Source organism: Oryx dammah, unplaced genomic scaffold (assembly GCF_014754425.2).
Source record: "Oryx dammah isolate SB20612 unplaced genomic scaffold, SCBI_Odam_1.1 HiC_scaffold_29, whole genome shotgun sequence".
In the NCBI taxonomy this organism is placed as follows: domain Eukaryota; kingdom Metazoa; phylum Chordata; class Mammalia; order Artiodactyla; family Bovidae; genus Oryx; species Oryx dammah.
The window spans coordinates 75854331-75877069 of NW_024070213.1; the positions used below are offsets into that span (position 1 = coordinate 75854331).

General features: G+C 36.1%; 1 protein-coding gene across 1 annotated transcript in view; it reads right to left on the reverse strand.

Moving 5' to 3' along the window:
• The window catches only part of ABCD2 (ATP binding cassette subfamily D member 2), a 90350-nt gene that overhangs the window by 42159 nt on the left and 25452 nt on the right, over positions 1-22739 (reverse strand). The window lies entirely within an intron of this gene.

Genomic DNA, 22739 nt, shown 5'->3' on the forward strand with positions numbered 1-22739 from the left:
ACACGACTGAGCGACTTCACTTTCACTTTCATTTTCACCACCTTATACTAGTCATTAAAAGTCTACAAATAACAAACACTGGAAAGGATATGGAGAAAAGGGAACTCTCTTACACTGATTGTAGGAATGTAAATTGGTGTAGTCACTGTGGAAAACAGTATGGAGGTTCCTCAGAAAACTAAAAATAGAATTACCATATGATCCAGCAATTCCATTCCTGGCCATATATCTGGACAAAACTACAATTACAAAAGAAATATACACCCAATGTTCATAGTAGCACTATTTACAATAGCCAAGACATGGAGACAGCATAAATGTCCATCTACCAATGAATGGATAATGAAGATATGGTACATATATATCAATACAATGGAGCACTACTCAACCATAAAAAAGAATAAATAACGTCTATTGCAGCTCATAGATGCAACTAGAGATTATTACACTAAGTGAAGTAAAGCAGAAATAGAAAGACAAATACCATATGATGTCATTTATATGTTGAATCTAAAATATGACACAAATGAACCCCTCTATGAAACAGAAACAGATTCAGGGATATGGAGAAGAGACTTATGGTTGCCAAGGGAGGAGTTTTGGGGAGGGATTGAGTGTGAGGCTGGGGCTAGCAGATGTAAGCTTTTAAATATAGAATGGATAAACAACCTTTGACTGTGTGAATCATAACAAACTATGGAAAATTCTTAAAGATATGGGAATACCAAATCAACTTACCTGGTCTCCTGAGAAACCTATATGCAGGCCAAGAAGCAACAGTGAGAACTGGACCGTTGGAACAATGAACTGAGTCAATATTGGGTAAGAAGTACATCAAAGGAGTATATTGTCACCCTGCTTATTTAACTTACATGCATAGTACATCATGTGAAATGCTGGGCTGGATGACTCACAGCTGGAATCAAGACTGCCAGGAGAACAACGTCAAATATGCAGATGACACCACTCTAATGGCTGAAAGTGAAGAGGAACTAAAGAGCCTCTTGTTGAGAGGGAAAGAAGAGTGTGAAAAAACTGGCTTAAAACTCAATATTCAAAAAATGAAAATCATGGCACACAGTCCTATCACTTCAGAGCAAATAGGGAAAAAGTGGAAACAGTGACAGATTTTACTTTCTTGGGCTCCAAAATTACTGCAGACGGTGACAGCAGCCATGAAATTAAAAGATGCTTGCTCTTGGAAAAGAAGTCATGACAAGTATAGACAGCATATTAAAAAGCAGAGACATCACTTTGCCAACAAAAGTCCATCTAGTCAAAGCTGTGGTTTTTCCAGTAGTTATGTATAGATGTGAGAGTTGGACCATAAAGAAGGCTGAGCACCAAAGAATTGATGCTTTTGAATTGTGGTGCTGGAGAAGACTCTTGAGATTCACTTGGTATGTAAGGAGGTCAGACCAGTCAACCCTAAAGGAAATCAACCCTGAACATTCATTGGAAGGATTGACATTGAAGCTGAAGCCCCAATACTGTGGCCACCTGATACGAAGAGCCAACTCATTGGAAAAGACCCTGATGCTGGGAAAGACTTGAGGACAGGAGGAGAAGGGGACGACAGAGAATGAAATGGTTGGATTACATCACTGACTCAATGGACATGAATATGAGCAAACTCCAAGAGATAGCAAAAGACAGTGAAGCTTAGAGTGATGCAGTTCATTGGGTCACAGAGTCAGACATGACTTAGCGACTGATCAAAGAAGACTGTATAGCACAAGAAACTATATTCAATATTCTATGATAAACCATAATGGAAAAGAATATTGAAAAGAATATATATATACACACACATATCTGAAATATTTTGTTGTTCAGTAGTATTAAAAAACATTGTAAATTAACTATATGTCAACTTATAAAAGAATATAAAAATATATATGTAACTGAATTACTTTATATAAATGTAACTGAATCAAATATATATATGTGTCAAATATACATATATGTAACTGAATCAGAAACTAACATAACACCATAAATCAACTATACTTCAATTTAAAAAAGAAGAAGAAAAAAGATACAAAAGAATTTCTATATAGTCAGTTAAAAGTTATGTGGTTATTCCAAAGGTAATTTTTTTTAATTTTTAACATCATTAAAAAATAATAAATATCTAATCTTCTAGATTCTTAGAGAGTATATCCTGTTAAACATATAAGAAAGAATCTCAAGTTTACCTAGAAATATTTCTTTTAGTAACTGGAGAACCACTTAGCTCATTGTAGCAATTGATGGAACCTCAAAGGTTGTGTATGGAGAAGGAAACCCACTCCCATATTCTTGCCTGGGAAATCCCATGGACAAAGGGGCCTGGTGGGCAACAGTCTATGAGGTTGCAAAACAGTCAGACACAATTGAGAGACTAAATACACAAAGGTTTCATAAGGCTGTCAAATATTTTCTTTGTAGGAGAAATTTGGACAAGTAAAATTTTCTAACTTCTTTAAAAGGTTAATTTAATATTATTTATGATTTCTTTATGACTTCAGAAATCTGTCAGTTCTCTTTGATGAACAGATGTGGAAATTTATCTCATAAGAACTTCTAATTATAATTAAGTTCTATTTTTGCAATGTTTAATTTCTTATTGCATTTATAAGCCTAACAATATGATGAACATGCATTCTCAAAATTTTTAAAAAGTAAAAACAAAACAAAAAAGAAAATATTCTTCTACTGAATTTTAAAAATTCAATCAGGATGAAATTTAAATAAAATAATTTGTTATTTGATTTATTTTTACTAAAATGATTTAACAAAATATCAAAATTGCTATTTTGCAAGTTTATATGAAAGAAATGTTGATGAAATTATACAAAATATTTCATAAAAGTATATATTCACTAAGGACCTGACAAATATTAAAGTTCCATTTTCTCTCAATTGTTCTTTTATATTCATATGAAGTGATAGAAAATAACATTCTATATGCTTTTATTGAGGTACCCAGCACCTAAGAATACTCTAATAGATTATATAAATATAACTATTTAAAAATACGGTTATAAAGTTAAAGTTACAACTGAATTCTCTGGAAAGGCATATCAAGGACATTTGGGACGATGCTGAGTGTATAGCCAACTATCTATATGATTAGTTTGTGTATGATCCTTTTTCCTTTTCAAAGGCTTGGAATTTAACATTTTAAATCTAGCTCAAGTTTTTCTAGTTCTATGACAATTATACATAATCGATATGCACTTAAAGTCTTCTTTACTAAACTTCCTTTTCTAGATATATAGACTTATTCAGACTAACTTCAGGTAGGTCTATTACCATGTCAGAAAGTTATTAGCTTGCATGCTCTGGCCCAACAGAACAGAAATACAAACAACAAAAGAAATAGATATAATTAGTAGATATTAAAAAGGAAACACTATCTAGTTTCAATTTACTTTCCCTAAGTAAAATCCAGAATTAACTCTTTGTGGGAAAGATTTTGGAATAAATCTATAGGTATCATGTGCTGTGCTGTGCTAAGTTGCTACAGTCGTGTTCCACTTTGTGCGACCCCATGGACTATAGCCTGCTAGGCTGCTTTGTCCATGGGATTCTCCAGGCAAGAACACTGGAGTGGATTGCCATGCCCTCTTCCAGGGGATCTTCCCAACCAAGGAATTGAACCCACGTCTCTTATGTCTCCTGCATTGGCAGGTGGGTTCTTTACCACTAGCACCACCTAGGAGTACTATTACCAATATAATTTAAATTATTATCATGAATTAAGCAATTATCAAAATTTCCTTTGTTATATGAAATTACTTGGAATGCATCTATATTTAAAACTGTTAATTATAATAGTAAATTAAAAGTAGAATTATTAGAGATCAAATCCACATCCAGGGATTATGGCTTTTTATATTTATATTACAAATGTTTCAGGGTACTTTTAAAATTTGTATTATACTCTCTACTTTCCTATATTAAATATTTGACAATACATGACTTTTGGGGAAATGTATTGACATTCATTCACACGCTAGCAAAGTAATGCTCAAAATTCTCCTAGCCAGGCTTCAACAGTACCTGAACCATGAACTTCCAGATGTTCAAGTTGGTTTTAAAAATGGTAGAGGAATCACAGATCAAATTGCCAACATCAGTTGGATCATAGAAAAAGCAAGAGAATTCCAGACAAGCATCTACTTCTGCTTTATTGACTATGTCAAACCCTTTGACTGTGTGGATCACAACAAACTGTGGGAAATTCTTCAAGAGTTGGGAATACCAGACCACTTTACCTGCCTCCTGAGAAATCTATGCAGGTCAAGAAGCAACAGTTAGAACTGGACATGGAACAACAGACTGACTCCAAATTGGGAAAGGAATACATCAAGGCTGTATATTGTCACCCTGCTTATTTAACTTATATGCAGAGTACATCACACAAAATGCTGGGCTGGGTAAAGCACAAGCTGGAATCAAGATTGCCAGGAGAAATACCAATAACTTCATATATGCAGATGACACCACCCTTATGGCATAAACCAAAGAGGAACTAAAGAGCCTTTTGATGAAAGTGAAAGAGGAGAGTGAAAAAGCTAACTTAAAACTCAAAAAAAAAAAAAAAACAAACTATGATCATGGCATCTGATCCCATCACTTCATGGCAAATAGATAGGGAAACAATGGAAACAGAGACTTTATTTTCTTGGGCTCCAAAATCACTGCAGATGGTGACTGAAGCCATGAAATTAAAAGATATTTGCTCCTTGGAAGAAAAGCTATGACCAACCTAGACAGCATATTAAAAGGCAGAGACATTACTTTGCCAACAAGGATCCATCTAGTCAAAGCTATGGTTTTTCCAGTAGTCATGTATGGATGTGAGAGTTGGACCATAAAGAAAGCTGAGGGCTGAAGGAAGAAGTGATGCTTTTGAACTGTGGTATTGGAGAAGACACTTGAGTGTCCCTTGGACTGAGGAAATCAGTCCTGAATAGTCATTGGAAGCTGAAGTTGTTTGGATACTGACTCATTGGAAAAGACCTTGATGCTGGGAAAGATTGAAGGCAGAAAGAGAAGGGAATGACAGAGGATGAGATAGTTGGTAGGCAACACCGACTCAATGGACTTGAGTTTGAGCAAGCTCTGGGGGTTGGTGATGGACAGGGAAACGGCATGCCAAAGTCCATGGGGTCACAAAGAGTCAGACACGACTGAATGACTGAACTGAACTGATTGACATTTATTAAGGTTTATACTCATCTTTACACCATTCCCTATTTTTCTCTTTAAAGAAGACAAAGTAGAATGAAAAAGAAAGATTGAGAAATGGTAGCTCTGAGCTTGAAGTCTCTGGAATGATCACCCAAAATGTTAAATATTTCATGTGTGTTAGTTGCTCAGTCAATGTCCTACTCTTTGCAACCCCATGGAATGTAGCCCTCCAGGCTCCTCTGTCCACGGAATTCTCCAGGTAAGATTACTGGAGTGGGTTATCATTCCCTTCGCCAAGGAATCTTCCTGACCCAGGGATTGAACCCAGGTCTCCTGCATTGGAGGTAGATTCTTTGCCATCTCAACCACCAGGGATAGCCATCTAGAATTTAATTGTGAACAATACTGATCAAAATTTTATAGCAATACTCATGTATTTAAAGTATGATAAGTTTAAGAATAAGGTACAGCTAAGTTCTGCTGTGTTGCAATAGTAATAAGTTAGCAATCTGAAAGCCATAAAATCTAGCTATTAATAATTCATATCAATGTACATTTTGGGACCATTCATATCATCAGACTTTTTTCTTGAACAGCAAGAACCAAGTTTGAGTCCTCAATGCATGTCATTCACAATATTCTTAAAATAAATATGCAGCAAAAAAGAAGAAATATTCAACTGAAAATATATACTTAACTGAAATTAACGTTTCTAAGAAAAGATACTTCTAGGTACTATAGGAGACATGTGCAGGAGGGATAGTGTTTATTTCCAAGCAGTAATAAGAATACTGTTAGTGTAATAATCAAAGTACTCCCAAACTGAGAAGAATGCAAACTTCTTAAAAGTCAACTTTGTTTTATTTATCATTATATTAGATTACTGGCATTATTTAAGCATTTTGTCCATTCTGCTGAGCTTCCTAAAACATAACACAGTCTGCTCTGATGCATAAGATAATCTCCTCTTTTGACAACATAAAGGGTAAATAATAATTTTTATACCATAATGCATCATGAAAATTAAGATTTGTTTTTTTATACTTTTGCAAGAAGTCTGATTTAAAACTAACAGCATATTTTTGAGAGATTAATTTATATTTTATAAAGAAATGGATTTTAGAAGAATAGGAAAGAATAGAGAACATATTCTATTTTGAAAGTGATATGAACATAGTTTAAATGGACTTCACTGTTATAAAAGAATATAGTTTCTTTCACATTAATATAAATGATAGCCAAGTATCTGTGCTAACCTTTATGCTAAAATTGACTTGGATTGCCTTGTATTCCAAGCATTATAAAGACTTCTGCTTCCAAACAGTAGTTGATATTAGTACAGTTTCAGCATACCGAGCAAACAACCTTAACTGGCAATACTCACTTTCAAGGGCAGGCAGGAGAGTAATAATTTTTCAGAAGCATGTCCCCTGCTCCTGGCAATAAGCAGGACAAAGTGACTTTAGAGTCAGACATGCCTAAGTTCAAATGCTGGCTCCAAAATTTATCAATGGAATGACTGCAACCTCTTCAAGTTTTCTCATCTATAAAATAGGGATACTAACAACAACTTTATGGGTTGTCAAAAATTAGAAACAAGTAATATGTGTAGAACAGTGACTAATACATAGCATCACATTGTGTTAATAGTAATAGCCTAGAGATGATCAGCCCTTGCTCAAGATGCCTTAAAATTCACCAGTTATCTCAGGAGATCATTAGATGATCCAAAATCAATATTAATTTGCTTTATTTTAAAAATACAAAAACTATATCATTAAAGGGATGAATGGAAATGCCATCAAAGAAAACATGAAACATTTAACAAATGTTGGCACTTCTAAAAGATGAAGATGGGATTTCATGTCTCAGTCTCTTCTAAGAAAAACAGTTGAAGAATATAGAAATTTTTTAAAGTGAATGCAAACTATAAAAGAATAATAGTTTGTTATTCCCCATAAATTTGGGACTGTGCTAGAGAAGCTTTTTATTTTATTAAGAGAAAATATATTCATTTTCTCTGAGAAAATATTTAAGATCAAATAGCAGCTTTTTTCTTTTTCAATCAGAGGTAGATATTTTTAATATGACTATATTACTAATCCTAAATAAGAGGCAGTGAATACAAAGGATTTGTATCCAAAGATTTGGTGAATTCTGATCCTGGCTTTAAACTGCTGTGCAATTCTAAGTACTAAAGTTTATAACCCCTTTGAACTTAAATCATTTAAAATATTCTATTTAGTATGATTTATGGAGAGTATGATCAATAAGTACTGTTCATACTTAAAAGATAGATGCAACATTATCTATATTTAATTATCTGCACAATCTAATTAATCTAATTAGTCATGCTATTGTTCCTGTGAACAACCAAATTTAGGATTTTAATGTATTTCATTTAAAACTATGATTCACAACTACTTTATTAAGCTGCATTTACATTTAAAGGATTAAGTAACATGATACTTGAATAGACTATATTGTGATTGAAGTAGTAAACAAATACTGAGTGGGTGTATAATGTTATTTATAATTTCAGAATATCTCTGACAGAAAGAAATGAGAGTTGTATAGAAACAAGGTACTTCTTTTTCTGTTTTCAGGAAGCACTAAAAGACTAAAATTTAACCTAATGTTAGCACTATGTATTTATTCAAAAAGAGGAGATGATCTTCTTAGGTGGAAATTAAGGAAATGGCAGACCCAAAGCACTAGAGAATTCTAAAAAGTAATTCAAAGAACTTTAATGAAAAGAACATCTTAGCAATGGTTAAGGACCTAGGGGATGGATGCTGTTATTTTCAGTATGTACCAATAACATAATATTAATAGAGATGAGTCTAATAAATATTTGCTTTCTTCAGATTGGTGTATTAGGACAATGGATCGGACAGCTCTGCTTAGAAAGTATCCAAAAACTAAAGAAACAAAAAAAACACGCTTATTTGAATCTGTGGCATTCCTGATCTACTTAGACATTTGCAAAGCATCCAATTTATGACAATTGATAAAATTCTAACTTTGAAGACCCAGGTCAAAATACACACTGTTCTACAATATTTTTTTCTCATTTTGAATATTGCTATAGCATTTCTTGCCTTTCTTGAGGCATTTATTCTGGCTTTGATAGGAATTAGTTGCATATTTTACCTTATAGCCAAATTAGGCACAAGCATATGTTGAAAATGACTGTGTCTTTCTTTAATCACTATCCTCTAAAGCATCTTACTAACATCTAAAGTTAGTTAACACTAACATCTAAAGCAGGGCTTTAATAAATGCTGATTTTTAAAAAAGTGTATAGCATTGACAAAGAATATAGCACAACAATTTTCCCAAGATATGAAGTACGATACTCCTACTATTTCACCCTCTTTTTTTCTTTTTCTCTTTTCTTTTAAAAAATGGTTAGTCAAGTTTAATTCAATCCTTATAATCCTTTCATTTTCTTAGCCTGTTATTTTTTAGACTCCAAAGTGAAGTATGGGCAGAAGTTTGTACAAATTTCATGCAAAATTGTGGGAAGTCTGAATCTATTTTAAATCTGTTGGCCTTAGTGTGTATTTCACCATAAAGTTTACAATAGTATGAAGATCATGGTCAACATTTCTCTCCCTGGATACTTCTAACGAGAAAGGGTAGTGACAGCAGGAGCTTTGGGAACAGAATTACATGGTGGGTTGTTGCCAAACTGGTGACTGTTGCTGGGGAGAAATATGTGATGTATACAACTGATACCCTGGGAAATGGGGGGAAAAAGTAGTACAAAGGAACTCAAGGCTTTCCTGCCTTTCATTAGTAAACATCTATTATTTTTTGTCTTGCTTCCTGCACTCCCTTCCATGCTCCATCTTTGTCTTTCTACTTTCCTTCTTCCCTCCTTCCCTTCCTCTCCTTCAACCACTGTTTCCCTAACCCCTATCAAATGTTTCAGTTTTCCATTTTGGTAAGTGTTAGCATATAATAGTATTTTCTTAGCAAGTGAACTGAACAAATGAAGGTTGGGCTTCAGAGTCTTTAATGGCTGAAGACAGAGATACTAGGGAATTACTAGGTAACTAATAAGCCATAAAATTGTAGATTAGTGAAAGAGAGAGATCATAAAAGTGAAAGTTAGTTGCGTAGTTGTGTCCGACTTTTTGGGATTCCAGGGACTGCAGCCTGTCCTGCTCCTCTGTCCATGGAATTCTCCAGCCAAGAGTACTGGAGTGGGTTGCCATTTCCTTCTCCAGGGGATCTTCCTGACCCAGCGATCAAACTTGGGTCTCCTGCATTGCAGGCACATTCTTTACCAACAGAGCCACTAGGGAAGCCCTGATAATTTCTCTGATAACTCAGCTGGCAAAGAGATGATAAATCAGCCTTTAAGTGGTGAGAAGACAGTGAAAGTGCCTCAAGAATTGACAAAAGAAGTTCAGGATCTGTATGCAAGTGTAAGAATTTTCCTGGGGGTCAGATGGCTAATACAGTAGGGAACATGAGTTTCAATTAACAATTTAAAGAGGACAGTCACACTGCTCGGGAAACTCAGTCTCAAACAGCCTGTGCTGTGCTTAGTGTCTCAGTCATTTCCAACTCTTTGCAACCCATGGACTGTAGCCTGCCAGGCTCCTCTGGCCATGGGGATTCTCCAGGCAAGAATACTAGAGTGGGTTGCCATGCCCTCCTCCAGGTAATCTTCCCAACCCAAGGATCAAACCCAAGTCTCCTGAATTGCAGGCAGATTATTTTACCATCTGAGCCACCAGGAAGCCCAATAATACTGGAGTGGGTAGACTATCCCTTCTTCAGGGGAATTTTCCAACCCAGGAGTCAAACTAGGGTCTCCTGCATTGCAGGCGGATTCTTTACCAGCTGAGCTACCCAGAAAGCCCCTCAAAGAGCCTAAAATTGCCAAAATAGTTTAAGTACTATCTGAGCAAAACCTAGCATTTTATTACCCACCATTCCACATATTTAAAGTGGCTAAATCTACATTATAGAGGAAATATTCTTTGCCAAAATGTATCAAATTCTCAAACAGTTTTCATATCCAATCATTGATTATGGGATAAGAGGAAACTGCTTTGAAACTAATTTACCTAGTATAATTTTTTTTTGTAAAAAAAAAAAAAGGCCCTGATTTTCCTTTATCTTGCTCTCATTATTAACATTACTGAAGTATCAGAAGACATTAATTGGGAAAATATTGAGCTGATTTCACAGTTTCTTAGGAATTCAGGTCTTCCAACTTGTAAACTGACCCACAGAAGCTCTTCAAATTCTCTGAAAATTTCATTACCAAAATAAATAGTCCTAATATACTTATTCAGAACATTTTTACCCTGTTTATTTTTTTTTCCCATTACATGGCATTATTAGAAATCCACTTTAACAAAACCCATTCTTTTTATGCATGAAAATAACAACAAATTTATGTTTGATCATTGTATAAGGAGACTGATCCTCTACCAAGAAGTCTAAATCACAAAAAGTGAAAACGGGGGGATTATTACAAAGGTCTGTTTGTGACTTATGAAATTTGTTCAGTAGGTACATAAGACTTAATTTTATGTTTAATATTCAGGGGTTTTTTTGTTTTTTGTTTTGTTTTTTTTTTTTCTGCCAAATTAGTACTTAAGCTTGGAGAAGGCAATGGCAACCCACTCCAGTACTCTTGCCTGGAAAATCCCATGGGCAGAGGAGCCTGGTAGGCTGCAGTCCATGGGGTCGCTAGGAGTCAGACACGACTGGACAACTTCACTTTCACTTTTCACTTTCATGCATTAGAGAAGGAAATGGCAACCCACTCCGGTGTTCTTGCCTGGAGAATCCCAGGGACAGGGGAGCCTGGTGGGCTGTCGTCTATGGGGTCGCAGAGTCAGACACGACTGAAGCCACTTAGCAGCAGCAGCAGCAGGAGTACTTAAGCTACATTCTATTGCTATAAATTATATAGTGTCTATGCAATAAGATACTAGATAATATTCATTAATGAGAATATCCTAACAAGAAAAGATTATCTATTGACAAATATCTTTAAATAGGTTGTAGCAGCTTTCTTTTAAATCATAAAGACTCATAAGATTATTTCAAAACTTTTTTGAAAAATCAGTAGCTTTTAGAATGCTAGATGTAAATACTACATTTAGGCCCTCTTAGTTTACATATACATTTAAATAAACTCTATGCTCTTTTGCAATATTGGTCCTATAGAATTCTAAACATAAATACAAATTCTCAAGTTTCCAGAAACTCTATAATCAAGATAAAACTAATTTTAACATTAATTATTTGAAAATTTTAACCTTAAGAAATAGACTTTTATTCTCATTTTTTCTTAACTAAGTTGTAGTTGATTTTTTTCCCTAGGGAACAGTAAATTTCATAACTAAGAAAAAGTTTCCTAGTGATTTATGTTTGCTGCAGAATAACATAGTTAGTTATCCTGAGAGCAAAGACTGGAATGTAAGTACTATTTTCTCTTTTTTTTTTCCCCACTTTTAAAAACTGCTATAAAATACACATAAAATAAAATTTACCATATGAACTATTTTAAATTGTACAGTTCAGTGGCATTTTCCCATGTTTATTGAGACAAAATTGACATACAACTTTATGTAAGTTCAAGTTATAAACCTGTTGATTTCATACACTTACAGATGGCAAAATAATTATCACTGCAGCATTATCTGACACATCTATTACTCACATAATTGCCACTTCTTTTTGTGGTGAGAATATTCAAGGCCTACTGTTTAACAACTTCCAGTATATAATTTGTTACTATTAACTCTAATCACAATGATGTGAGTCAAATTTCCTGGACTTATTCAACTTCTAACTGTAAGTCTGTACTTTGAACCAATATCTCCCCATCCCTCAAACTCTCCAGCCCCTGGTAACCACCATTCTACTCTGTTTATACAAGTTTAGCTGTTTGAGATTCCATATATAGATGATATCAATATAGTATTTATCTTTCTCTGTCAGACTTATGCCATTACATTGTCACAAATGGCAGGATTTCCTTTTTCATGGCCTAAGTATATTCCATTGTATATAAATACATACCACATCTTTCCATTCATCTGTTAATAGACACTTAACGTTGTTTTCATGTTTTGGCTATTGTGAATAATGCCTCAATGAACATGGGAGTGCAGATCACATAGTAGTTCTATTTTTAATTTTCTGAAGAATCTCCATACTATTCTCCCTAGTGGCTCCACCAACTTACATTCTCACTAGGAGTGGATAGAGGTTTCCTTTTCTCCACATCCCTGCCAACACTTGTTATTTCTTATCTTTTGAGATGAGCCATTCTGACAGGTGTGAGGTTATATCTCACTGTGGTTTTGACTTGTATTTCTCTGATGATTAGTAAGACTAAGTACATTTTCATGTACCTGTTGGATAAACTGTGTATCTTCTTTGGGAAAATGTCTATTCAAAACCTCTGTCCACTTTTAAACTACATTTTTTTCCCATTTGTGTTGGATGAGCTCCTTATATATGGTGGATATTGACAGCTTACCAGATATGATTTACAAATATTTCCTCCTATTCCATAGGTTGGTTTTAATTTCATTGATGGTTTCCTTCACTGTGCAGACTTTTAATTTGATGTAGTTCTACCTATTGACTTTTGCTTTTATTATTTGCACTTTTGGTGTCATATTCAAAAATCATTGCCAGATCAATGTCAAAGAGTTTTTTCAATGTTTTCTTCTAAGAGTTTTATGATTTCTGGCCTTACATTTAGGTATTTAATCCATTTCAAGTTCATTTTTGTGAGTGGTGTAAGGAAGAAGAAGTACAATTTCATTTTCTGCATATAGTTATTTTGTCAATACCATTTATTGAAGAGACTATCCTTGAATAGCCTTTATTCTCTTGGCAAATAATAATTGACCATATGTAGGCAGTTATCTCTGGGTCCTTCATTCTGTTTCATTGGTCTATGTCTATTTTTATACTAGTACCATACTGTTTTCACGACTATAGCTTTCTAACAGCATTTGAAAACAGGCAGTGTTAGGTTTCCAGCCATCTTTTCCTTTCTCATGATTGCTTTGGCTATTTGGGATCTTTTATGCTCAACATTCAGAAAACAAACATCATGGCATCTGGTCCCATCACTTCATGGGAAATAGATGGGGAAACAGTGGAAACAGTGTCAGACTTTATTTTTTGGGCTCCAAAATCACTGCAGATGCTGATTGCAGCCATGAAATTAAAAGACGCTTACTCCTTGGAAGAAAAGTTATGAGCAACCTAGATAGCATGTTCAAAAGCAGACTTTGCCAACAAAGGTCTGTCTAGTCAAGGCTATGGTTTTTCCTGTGGTCACGTATGGATGTGAGAATTGGACCGAGAAGAAAGCTGAGTGCCAAAGAATTGATGCTTTTGAACTGTGGTGTTGGAGAAGACTCTTGAGAGTCTCTTGGACTGCAAGGAGATCCAACCAGTCCATTCTAAAGGATATCAGCCTTGGGATTTCTTTGGAGGGAATGATGCTAAAGCTGAAACTCCCGTACTCTGGCCACCTCATGCAAAGTGTTGACTCACTGGGAAAGACTCTGATGCTGGGAAGGATTGGGGCAGGAGGAGAAGGGGACGACAGAGGATGAGGTGGCTGGATGGCATCACGGACTCAATGCATGTGAGTCTGAGTGAACTCCGGGAGATGGTGATGGACAGGGAGGCCTGGCGTGCTGCGATTCATGGGGTCGCAAAGAGTTGCACATGACTGAGCAACTGAACTGAACTGAATGCATCCACAAAAATTTTAGGATAGTTTTTCCTATTTCTGTGGAAAATGCCATTGGAATTTCCATAGGAATCGTGTTGAATCTATAGATGATCTAGTGCAGTATGGATATTTTAATAACATCATTTCAATTCATGAACATGGGACATGGACAATTGATTTCTGTATGCTGATTTTGTATCCTTCAATTTTTACTGAATTCATTGACTTGTTCTAAATGTTTCTGGTGAAATCTTTAGGACTTTCTATGTATAAGATCATATTATTTGCAAACACAGACAATTTTACCTTTTCTTTCTGATTTGAATGCCTTTTCTTTGTCTTGCTTGATTACTATAAGCTTCCAGTACTTTGTCGAATGAGAAATGGTCAGAGTAGGCACCCTAGTCTCGTTCCTGATCTTAGAGGGAAAGCTTTCAATCTTTCACCATTGAATGTGATATAATCTCTGAGTCTGACATATGTGGCCTTTATTATGTTGAAGTATGTTCCTTCTATACACAGTTTGTTGAGAGTTTTTATGAAAGAATGTATATTTTGTCAAACGCTTTTTCTGCCACATATAATATTTGTCTTTCATTCTAGTATCATATTTCTTTATTTGGAATGTTAAACTATCTGTGCATCCCAGGGATAAATCCAGTTGAACAGAGTATGTTCCTTTTAATGGTTGTTAAATTCAGTTTTTTAATATTTTGCTGAGAAGTTTTGCATCTGTATTCATCATGGATATTGGTCTGTGGCTTTCTTTTCTTGCAATGTCCTTAACTGGGTTTTGTAACAAGGTAATGCTGGCCTCATAAAATGGGTTTGGGAGTATTCCCTTCTCTTCATTTTTTTGAAGAATTTGAGGAGATTATTATTAATTTCTCTTTAAATGTTTGTTAGAATTCACCAGTGAAACCATCATAGAGGATTAGAATGAAAAAGTAGGAAGTCAAGAAATACCTGGAGTAACAGGCAAGTTTGGACATGGAGTACAACATGAAGCAGGGCAAGGCTAACAGAGTTTTGCCAATAGAACGCACTGGTCATAGTAAAAATCCTCTTCCAATGACAAAAGAGATGATTCTACATATGAACATCACCAGATACTCAATATCAAAATCAGATTGATTATATTCTTTGCAGTCAAAGATGGAGAAGCTGTACACAGTCCGCAAAAACAAGACTGGGAGCTAACAGTGGTTCAGAACATACCTCCTATTGCCAAATTCAGGCTTAAGTTGAAGAAAGTAGGGAAAACCACTAGACCATTCAGGTATGATCTAAATCAAATCCCTTATGATTGCACAGTGGAAGTGACAAATAGATTCAAAGGATTAGATTTGATAGAGTGCCTGAAGAGCTATGGATGACGTGGTACAGGAGGCAGTGACCACAACTATCCCAAAGAAGAAATGCAAGAAGGCAAAATGATTGTCTGAGGAGGCCTTACAAATAGCTGAGAAAAGAAGAGAAGTGAAACACAAAGGAGAAAAGGAAAGATATATGCAACTGAATGCAGTGTTCCAAAGAATAGCAAGAAAACATAAGACAGCCTTCTTAAATGAACAATGTAAAGAAATAGAGGGAAAAAATAAAATGGAAAAGACAAGAGAGCTCTGCAAGAAAATCAGAGATACCCAAGGAACATTTCATGCAAATATGGATACAATAAAGGAGAGAAAAAGCAAGGACATAATAGAAGCAGAAGAGATTGAGAAGAGGTGGCAAGAATACACAGAACTATACAAAAAAGGTCTTAATGACCCAGGTAATGATGTGTGGTCACCTAGAGCCCGACATCCTGGAGTATGAAGTCAAGTGGGCCTTAGGAAACATTACTATGAACAAAATTAGTTGAGGTGATGGAATTCCAGGGAGCTATTTCAAATCCAAAAAGATGATGCTGTGAAAGTGCTGCACTCAATATGCCAGCAAATTTGGAAAACTCTTCAGTGGCTTCAGGACTGGAAAAGAATCAGTTTTCATTCCAATCCCAAAGGACAAAGCCAGAGAATGTTCAAACTACGATACAATTGCACTCATTTCACATGCTGGTAAGTTAATGCTCAAAATCCTACAAACTAGACTACAACAGTATTTGAGCCAAGAACTTCCAGATGTACAAGCTGGATTTAGGAAAGGCAGAGAAACCAGATCTCAAATTGCCAATGCCCATTGTATCATAGCAAAAGCAAGAGAATTCCAGAAAAACATTTTCTACCTAACTGACCTTGCTAAAGCCTTTCACTGTGTGGATCACAACAAACTGTGGAAAAATCATAAAGAGATGGGAATACCAGACCACCATACTTGTCTCCTGAGAAACCTGCATATAGGCCAAGAAACAACAGTTAGAACCAGACATGGAACAAAGGACTGGTTCAAAATTTGGAGGGGAGTAGGTCAAGACTGTACGTAGTCACCCCGTTTATTTAACTTATATGCAGAATACATCATGCAAAATGCCAAGATAGATGAATCACAAGCTGGAATCAAGATTGCTGGTAGAAATAACAACCTCAGATATGCAGATGATACCATCCTAATGGCAGAAAGTGAAGAGGAACCAGAGTCTCTTGATAGAGATGAAAGAGGAGAGTGAAAAAGCTGACTTAAAACTCAACATTCAAAAAACTAAGAATACGGCATCTATTCCCATACTTTATGGCAAATAAATGGAGAAAAAAATGGAAACAGTGGCAGATTTCATTTTCTTGGGCTCCAAAATCACTGCTGACGGTGACTGCAGCCATAAAAGTAAAAGATGCTTGCTCCTTGGAAGAAAAGTTATGACAAACCTAGATAGCATATTAAAAAGCAGAGGCACCACTTTGCTGACAAAGATCCATACAGTCAAAACCATGGTTTTTCCAGTAGTCGTGTACCAATGTGGGAGTTGGAACATAAAGAATGATGAGTGCAGAAGTATTGAGGTTTTCTATCTGTGGTGCTGGAGAAGACTCTTGAGAGTCCCTTGGACTGCAAGGAGATCAAACCAGTCAATCCTAAAGGAAATCAACCCTGAATATTTATTGGAAAAAATGATGCTGAAGCTGAAGCTCCAACACTTTGGCCACCTGATGCCAAGAGCTGACTCACTGGAAGAGACCCTCACACTGGGAATGATTGAGGGCAAGAGGAGAAGGGAGTGACAGAGGATGAGATGGTTGGATGGCAACCACTGACTGAATGGACATGAGAGTTTGCTCATGAGATGGAGCAAACTCTGGGAGATAGTGAAGGGCAGGGAGGCCTGGCATGCTACGGCCCATGGGGTTGCAAAGAGTCAGACACGACTTAACAACTGAACAACAACCACCATTAGAAACCAACTGGTTTCTGTTTGGGGGAGATTTTAGATTACTGATTCAATTTCCGTACTTGTTAATGATATTTTTTTACTTCTTCATGATTCGGTTTTGGTAAATTTTATGTTTGTAAGCATTTAACTATTTCTTCTAGGACTCTGGTGACTCTGGCAGGACTCTTCTTTGCTGAGACTGACATCCTGACCACTTGGGGTACTCAGGGGCCAGCTTGCCTGCCAATGGACCAGACCCAGCAGCCTCAACTGGGACCCTTTTGTCCCTGGTCTCCTCCTGACGTGGACAACTGGCCAGAGTACCCTGGCCAGTAAGGAACAAGAGACTTTATTGACCTCTCTCCCCTTCCCTCTCTCTTTCCTCTCCTTAACCCTTCCTATCCTTCCCTGTTTTTCTAGTACCCCGGTCCTGGACACAGGAATCTGGTCGAAGGGCCCTCAGCCTGAGCTGAGGATTAGAGACTGATCACCTCTTCTTGGCAGAGAAGTCGAATTCTGGTTCTGGTCTGATTTCTGGTAGGGCTCAGTTCCAGTCCTCCCTTCTCGGAGGCCCAGGGAAAAGTCCCATAACACCTGGGTATCTGTAGATGGCAGGAAACGTTTATAACGCCACCCCTTTTGCCCCCCTTCTCCCGTCTCCTCCCCCTTCTTCTTTCAACCTGGCTTCTTCTCCTCCCTTGAAATCTTTGATATTAGTACTTGGATCTGAAGTTCTGTGTCTCTATAGGAGGTTTTCTGAGAGACTGTATTCTTGTATTTAAGGGCTTCCCTGGTGGTGCAGAGGTTAAAGCATCTGCCTGCAATGGGGGAGACCTGGGTTCGATCCCTGGGTTGGGAAGATCCCCTGGAGAAGGAAATGGCAAACCACTCCAGTGTTCTTGCCTGGAGAATCTCATGGACAGAGGAGCTTAGTGGGCTACAGTCCACGGGTCGCAAAGAGTCGGATAGACTTAGCGACTTCACTTTCACTTTCACTTCACTTCTAGGTTTCTAGTTTGTGGCATATTATTGTTCATATTATTATAGTAGTCTAATGATCCTATGTATTTCTGTGGTAATACTCTCATCTTTTCTTTCTGATTTTATTTATTCTTTTTGCCTTTTTGTTAGTCCAGCTAAAGATTCACTAATATTATTTTTACAAATAATTATCCTCTTAGTTTCTATTGACCTTTTCTATTGGTTTTCTGGTCTTTATTTCATTTATTTATTGATTTTTTAAGTTGATCTTTTCCTTTTGTTTTTCTGGTCTCTATTTCATTTATTTCTTCCCTTTTTGTTATTTCCTTCCTCTTTCAAACTTTGGAATTTGTTACCCTTTTTCTAAATACTTGAAAGGTTAGGTTTACTTGAGATCTCCTTTTTTCTTAATTTAGACATTCATTTCTATAAGCATCCTTCTTAGAACTGCTATTGCCACATTCCATAGATTTTCATATATTGTGTTTCCATTTTCATTTTTTTCAATATATTTCTTAATTTCTGTTTTTGATTCCTTCTTTGACTCACTGGTTGCTCAGGAGTGTTTTAATTTCCACATATTTGTAAAAATTTCAGCCTTCCTCCTCTTATAGGTTTTGTTTCATAGCATTATAATGGGAAAAATACTTGGTATGACTTCAATCTTCTTAAATTGGCTAAGATTTATTTTGTATCATATCATAAAATATGCTAGAGAATGTTCTGTACATGATTGAGAAGTGTATTCTACTGCTGTTGAATAGAATGTCTATATTTGTCTGCTAAGTTCATTTGGTCTAAAATATGGTTCAAGTCCAATATTTCCCTGTTGATTTTCTGTCTGGATGACTTCAGTTCAGTTCAGTTCAGTCGCTCAGTCGTGTCCGACTCTTTGCGACCCCATGAATCACAGCATGCCAGGCCTCCCTGTCCATCACCAACTCCCAGAGTTCATTCAGACTCACATCCATCTAGTCAGTGATGCCATCCAGCCATCTCATCCTCGGTTGTCCCCTTCTCATCCTGCCCCCAATCCCTCCCAGCATCAGAGTCTTTTCCAATGAATCAACTCTTCACATGAGGTGGCCAAAGTATTGGAGCTTTAGCTTTAGCACCATTCCTTCCAAAGAAATCTCAGGGTTGATCTCCTTCAGAATGGACTGGTTGGATCTCCTTGCAGTCCAAGGGACTCTCAAGAGTTCTCCAACACCACAGTTCAAAAGCATCAATTCTTTGGCGCTCAGCCTTCCTCACAGTCCAACTCTCACATCCATACGTGACCACAGGAAAAACCATAGCCTTGACTAGATGGACCTTAATCAGCAAAGTAATGTCTCTGCTTTTGAATATGCTAACTTACCCACCGTCAAAAGTGGGGCACTGATGTTCGCAACTATTAATGTATTGTTGTCTATCTCCTTTCAGATCTGTTCGTATTTGCTTAATATATTAAGGTGTTCTGATATAGAGTCCATATATATTACAACTGTTATTTCTTCTTGATGAATTGATCCCACTGTCATTATATAATGACCGACTTTGTCACTTTTTAGCATTTTTGGCTTAAAATCTAATTCTTCTAATATAAGTGTAGCCACTCTTGTTCTCCTTTGGTTTACATTTAGATGGAATACCTTGTTTCCATCCCTTCATTTTCAGTCTATCTGTGTCTTTAAAGCTGAAGTGGTTGTCTTGTAACCACTGTAAAGTATATCTTCTAGCCATTTATGTCAGTATGAGTCAGTATATTTACAATTAAACTAATCATTGACAGATAAGGACTTACTAATGCCATGTTATTGCTTTCTGGTTGCTTTGTCCCTTGTTCCTTTCTTCCTCTTTCCTTGTGAATTGGTGATTTCTATAGTGGTATGCTCTAATTCCCTTATCTTTATCTATTGTAAATCTATTTTAGGTTTTTACTTCTGGTTCCTATGCATTTGTACATGCTCATTCATGTCTGACTCTGTGACCCCATGGATTGCAGCCTGCCAGGCTCTTCTGTGCATGGGATTCTCCAGGTAAGAATATTGGAGTGGGTTGCCATTTCTTCCTGCAGAGGATCTTTCCAACCCACAGACTGAACTCAGTTCCCTGTGTCTCCTACACTGCAGAATGATTCTTTACCTGCTGAGCCACTGGGGAAACCCTGGTGGTTTATATATGCCTATATATGCCTATGAGGCATATATAAAATACCTTACAAGTTTTATATTAACTACTTCAATTGTATATAAAACCTCTACCCTTTTACTCTCCCCCTTTTATGTTTATAACATCACAATTTGCCTCTTTTATATTGTGTTCATTAATAAATTATACTAGCTATAGTAATTTTAATATTCATCCTTTAACATTCATACTAAGAGATGGTTAACACACCATCATAATACAGTATTAGAGTATTATGAATTTGAGTATATATTTACACCTACTAATATTGTATTAAAAGACGCTTACTCCTTGGAAGGAAAGTTATGACCAACCTAGATAGCATTTTCAAAAGCAGAGACATTATTTTGCCAACAAAGGTCCGTCTAGTCAAGGCTATGGTTTTCCTGTGGTCATGTATGGATGTGAGTTAGACTGTGAAGAAAGCTGAGAGCTGAAGAATTGATGCTTTTGAACTCTGGTGTTGGAGAAGACTCTTGAGAGTCCCTTGGACTGCAAGGAGATCCAAACAGTCCATTCTAAAGGAGATCAGTCCTGGGATTTCTTTGGAGGGAATGATGCTAAAGCTGAAACTCCAGTACTATGACCACCTCATGCGAAGAGTTGATTCATTGGAAAAGACTCTGATGCTGAGAGGGATTGGGGGCAGGAGGAGAAGGGGACGACAGAGGATGAGATGATTGGATGGCATCACCGACTCGGTGCCCGTGAGTTTGAGTGAACTCTGGGAATTGGTGATGGACAGGGAGGCCTGGTGTGCTGCGGTTCATGGGGTTGCAAAGAGTCGGACACGACTGAGCAACTGAACTGAACAGAACTGAATATTGTATATTTTTATTTATTTTCATGCTATTAATTAGCACCATTTCATTTCAATTTGAAAAACTCTTTTTATCATTTCCTGTAAGGCAGATCTAATGGAGATGAATTCCCTCTTCTTTTGTTTGTCTGGGAAAGTCTTTTTCCTTCATTTCTGAAGGATGACTTTGCTAATTAGACACTTTTTAAGTCTTGGAAATGTCTTTTATTACTCAGGTTATAGCTATATTCAAGAACTGTTTTTATATTATAAATGAAATCTAAAATATCTCAAAATGTAAAATTTATGTATATAATTCTATTTGCATTAAAGGAGTTGATTCTATGCTATAACAGAATATGTTCCTCACAATTTTATGCTTTATAACATAAATAGAAAATCAAAGTCAGTCTACTTAATGTATTAATACCTGAAACTTAAACTTTGGCACTACTATTTAGTTTTCAGATCCAGAAGGTTTCCCAAAAGAAATCTAAAGCACAGACAGAAAGATTCAATAATTCTGGTATCACAGATGTCATCTATTTTGTGTTAAACACAAGTATTCACAGCACTGCTCACATCCAATATTTTCTTATTGCTAATACAGTTAATCATTCTACACTTCAGATAGCTTAATACTACTATGATAGGTTTTACTTTAGGGAAAAAGTCCCACAAAAACTCATCTGCATAGCTGTAATATAAGATCTAAAAATGAGTCCAGTGGGCAAGATGGTGCAAACACTTTCTGACAAAGGAAAAGGAACAAAGAGACGTGATAGCACACATTTAATGGAACTTTTATATTTGCTCTTGTACTATAGTTCCAGCATAGGTGCTTGATTAGGCCCCACAGAATAGACCTCTAGCACAGTAGAAGTACTTTTATGATGTCAACCTAACCTAAGGTGGGAAAAATTACTGGGTTAGATGAACATGAGATCTGTTTCTTCTTTAAATTTAACTGTCTCATCCACAATGAATATTTAAAATTTTCAGGTATAAGTTTCTGTTTAGACAGCTGTACATTGTTATGAAGGAAGATAGCTAAAAATTTCAGATGAAACAATTTTACTTTTAAATATTTCTATGCTTACTTTTACATTCACTCTTAAAGTAAAATATTTTTAATTAAGGTAGTTCTAATTCATGGTGATGGACAGTGAGGCCTGGAGTGCTGCAATTCATGGGGTTGCAGAGTCGGACACAACTGAGCGACTGAACTGAACTGAACTGAAATGAATTCATTAATTAATTACACAGACCTGTGATAAAGATTACTATACAGAGGCTCTGAAAACATAAGTGAACAATTTCAGAACATATAAATATATGCAGCTTTTTGAAAAGACTAGCATACTATTCAAGTACTATTCATTTTTGTGAGAAGAGATAATAGAGATTATATCTAAAGCAATATAATTATTCTTTGGACTAGCCTACTATTTCTTGAGGCTAACGTCTATAGTCTTTTGAGGGTTCATTACAATGAGAATTGAAAATGAAAACAATTGGTATTTTTCTGGAAACTATTATAGTCAAAGCAGTAACAAAAGTTT